Raw genomic sequence first — 5,289 nt, 5'->3', positions numbered from 1 at the left:
AGAGAGAGAGCGGTTGAAGAGTTGATCCCATCTCCGCACCAACCGGGTTAACTATGCGTTTCTGGAACCTATCAAGTAAAGATAAGTGGCAGACCGGTGCTCCAGCCCAAATGTGGCAACAGTACTCCAGGAGGGGACGTACAGTTGTATTACACAGGTACAAAACAGCATCAGGAGGTAAATACCTCTGCACTCGAAAAACACAACCAACTCGCTTGGAAGCACTCTCAGCAATACCATAAATGTAGTTAATCCCAACTGAGGTTAGAGGAGATGTCCAGACCAAGAAGCTGAAGCTGAGATGATTCTGTTAAGGTTGTAGACCCCATGTGCACAGAAGGGAAAGACCTGTTTCTTGAGTGAGAAATGAACAACAATTTAGTTTTCTTTACATTGAAGGTTTACATTTACCAGTCAGTCATGCCGCCACTTCAACACCTTCTCTAAATCATTGCCCAGTGAAACTCCATCCTCATTATGAGTAGTGTTGAGTGAATCAGCAGATATACAGTAAATTAAGGAGTCATCAGCATACGTGGCTGGCTGAGACAAAACATTATCGGGAAGATCATTGATATAAGCAAGGAACAGATTGGGATCAAGGACAGAGTGCTGTGGAACACCAGAGTGGATGGAGCAAGTAGGAGACAATTGACCCTCAAGTACCACCTTCATCTTGCCAAGGTCGACGAAGGTTATGTTTTCACCCCTCTCTGTCTGTCTGTTTGTTTGTGAGCTGGATATTTTTTTAAAGTTGTGGAAGGATTCGGAAGAAACTTAGTGGACAGGTTGGGTGTTTGACAAGGACAAATTGATTAAATTTTTGTGAAGATCCAGATCCAGATCCAGATATGACAATTTTAAGTGATTCTTAATGATTGAGAGATGGGGCCAAAAATGATATATAGCATGATATCTCAAAAAGTTGTGGACGAGTTATGACAAAACAAGGTGGATGAGTTGGTTAGGTGACAATAACAAGCTGATTCGATTTTTGTTCAGATCCGGACTATCAGTGGGATACAACATTTAAGCTGTTCAGCCTGGCGGAGGTGTGTGTGTGTGTATATATATATATATATATATATATATATGTTAGTTGCAAGGTCATCATACTTGTATAACTACATCAGGACAGGTACCTTCCAAAATCATTACTAATCCCATTTGTGACTTCAGAAGTGGTTGTTATTGGGTGACACTGTATGCTGACTATTACGACCAGGACCCTCTCAAGATGGCCATCAAAAGAGTACTTGGTCGAGACAAAAGGCAGGTGCACGGTGAGGTTGAGCGACGGAAAGGCAGACAGGCAGGTTACAGGACAAAACGCGACATGCGTGTGTTCGTTGCCCCAGGCAGACTGGAGGCAGCTGCATTCAATGAACCCGCACTTCCAGTCCTGCCACCTCTCCGCTTGAACAGTGAGCACCGCATCCCATTCCATGGATGCACTGCCAACCCATCGGCGACCCATGGCAGATGCCACCACCAAAAACCACATTCTACTGGTTGAGTCAGAACTATTTGTTGGACATGAGGTGGTGGGATTGTTTTTTTTTTTTGGTGAGAAGGAAAGAATCCAGAGTATTTGGCAGAGCAGGAACAGACTGGCTGGTGATCTGGTAGTGGTGGTGGTGAGAGTATGGCGGGAGGGATGGAGGATAGTAACTTTGCACAGTTAGAGGGGCTCACTGGTAGACGCAGACGTGGGTGGAGTCCTCTGGTTTCCTTAACCACTCAGATACATTTTGGCAAGACAGTGTCATTCATCTGCACTTTAGACCACAATGCATCCACAGGATCCAGTGTGTTTACTAGGTTGTTCTGTACACACGCTGCACCTAACACGGTGAAAGCCAAAAGGCGTGCGAGTTGAGTTTTACAAGGTGGTGCAGCCGGTAGTTATTTCATATCAAGGGATCATGTTGAGTTGACCATATTATGACCTCCGAAAAAACTATCACGCTTATCATTCGATTCAGGAAATAAACTTCACTCGACCCTTACATGTAATCGTATGTTCACCTTCTCGATGGTAAAAGAATCACAAAGGTCCCACCGATGTGGTTTTACAAACAGATTTCATATAGAACCAAAAATATAATACAAGGGCATTCAAATTCTTAACATCATCTTCTTCGGACTGTTCTACTTAACTTTGTTTTTTTTTTTTACAGGATCTAAAGCTCAGAGCTGAAACACACACACACACACACACACACACACACACACACACACACACACACACACACACACACACACACACACACACACACACACACACACACACACACACACACACACACACACACACACACACCATTTTAAAAGTTTTGGTTATGACTCTGTTAGGATTTGAACTACCAACCTCCCAAACTCAAGGCACACACTCTCACCAGTAAACCACCGCAACTGGTTAAATTACAGCTATTACAAAATGTCACAGCTCTTTTTAACCACTCACTTATTCACTCACTCACTGATGCACTCCTTAAAGTTTGTCGTACTTTGTAAAAGGGATTGGTCAAGGATGTTATTATTTTTATTTCATGTAATTTGCCCCAGTCATTACCTTCACAAACTTTGTTGTGAAGGTTATGCTTTGATCGCTCTGTATTTATTTATTTATTTGTGAATATGTGTGTTTGTTTGTTTATTTTTTATTCGCATAACTCCAAAAGTATTGAACTGAATCGCAGCAAATTTGGTGGGATGATTGGTTATTATCTGAGGACCATTTGATTAGATTTTGGGAATGATCGGGTCAAAGGTCAAGGTCATGAAAATGTCAAAATCATCTTTTTACAATAGCGCGGTCAATTTGTATCCAATTTGCATGCAACTAATGCCAAAATGTTCAGAATTCAATGCCCCGTCTTGTGATATGTGACATGACACAATGACGTAATAACCCTTATTAGCGGTTGGGAGTCAAAGGTCGGGGGGGTCACGACATTGCAAAATGTGCGGTTTTAGTCATAACACGGTCAATTCTTATCCGATTTGCATGAAACCAACACTAAAATGTTGGCTGTTCTGTTCCCCACACTCGAGTACCAATTACAAAATTAAGAGTACAAAGATCAAGGTCAAGGTCATGAAAAGGTCAAAATCGTCATTTTGCCATAGTGCAGTCAATTTTTATGCAATTTGCGTGCAACCAATGCCAAAATGTTGTGAATTCAATGCCCAATCTTGTGATATACGATATGACACAGGAAATTTAATGTTTTGAAGCCATCATAACACACATGAGATGGCAGATGTGGCATGGGATTAAATACCCTCACAATCAACGGTTTCTGGGGGGGGGGGGAGGCAAAATGTAGCATTGGCGAAGGTATGCGCTCTACTGAGTGCCCGTTCCAGTTGTTATTTCTTTTGTATGGAATTTGACTTTTTCTATTATTCGTAATTTGATATATGTTTATATATATATATATATATATATATATATATATATATATATATATATATACATAAATATATATATACATATGTATAAATAAATATATATACATATGTATAAATAAATATACATATGTATAAATAAATATATATATATATATATATATATATGCATATGTATAAATATATATATATATGTATATATATATGCATATGTATAAATATATATATATATATATATATATATATATATATATATATATATATATATATATATATATATGCATATGTATAAATATATATATATATATATATATATATATATATGCATATGTATAAATATATATATATATATATATGCATATGTATAAATATATATATATATATATATATGCATATGTATAAATATATATATATATATATATATATATATATATATATATATATATATATATATATGCATATGTATAAATATATATATATATATATATATATATATATATATATATATATATATATATATATATGCATATGTATAAATATATATATATATATATATATGCATATGTATAAATATATATATATATATATATATATATGCATATATATATATATATATATATATATATATATATATATATATATATGCATATGTATAAATATATATATATATATATATATATATATATATATATATATATATATATATATATATATATATATATATATATATATATATATATATATATATATATATATATATATATGCATATGTATAAATATATATATATATATATATATATATATATATATATATATGCATATGTATAAATATATATATATATATATATGCATATGTATAAATATATATATATATATATATATATATATATATATATATATATATATATATATATATATATATATATATATATATATATATATATATATAATTTTCTCATTGATATTTGTTTCTTTTTATATGTTAATTTGACTATTCTACTTTGATTCATATCATATTTCCACTTTTTTCTCCCCTTTTTTGACTTGACCAACTGATTTTTCCCTTGTTCAGCACTTTGAGATTTCTTTGTATTTGAAAAGCACGATATAAATAAAATTTATTGTTATTATTTTAATCATTATTATTATTTACTGTGAGGTGGACTGGAAAGCTGAAATTTGGTAAACTGTTTTAAGGCCAAGGTCACATTTGCCACGGCGGTCGTGGGGTCTCCAAAATCTGTGGCCACTAGCAATTATAGGGCGGCCGCAGTATTTCCATGGTCACAGAATGTATCAGTCACATATGTTTTTATTTTTCGGGGAGCCGCACGGCGTATTTAGAAATCGTGGAGACCGAAAACGTGGGGGTGCCGTACGGTCTTTGATTTGATGTTGCACGGTGACCTTAGGGCGTCGCTGCGGCGGCCATAGAATTTTCAAGGCAGACGCAAGGTGCCCGCAGGGGGACCCTAAGGCGAACGTGCGGCCAGACGGACGGTAACGAGTGGGTATATATACCAGTTCTTTTTTTTACTGAAATAAAAATATAACAGTATATATAACTGAATATACTAGAACTATAATATACCATGGTGCCCCCAGAATCCGAACGCCCCATTGTTTGAACAAATTGGAATCCGAACAATTTTTTTCGAGAAAATTTTGCCCTAAAAACCTAATACAGTAAAACCCCGCTATTCTGAACACTTCTGGGACTGGACGAAAATGCGTTCACATGCGGGGTGTTCACATTATCGGGGATTAGGGTATCAACCGACCATGAACGCGTCATCTGTATTCGATAGATCACAAAAGTCGCTTCATCAATACATATACATCTAAATACACATTCCACAGACAAAATGAGCACGC

This window comes from Eptatretus burgeri, chromosome 5 (assembly GCF_056783735.1).
Source record: "Eptatretus burgeri isolate ZD-2024b chromosome 5, Ebu_testis_v1, whole genome shotgun sequence".
NCBI classification, from domain to species: Eukaryota; Metazoa; Chordata; class Myxini; order Myxiniformes; family Myxinidae; genus Eptatretus; species Eptatretus burgeri.
This window is presented reverse-complemented; position numbering follows the sequence as displayed.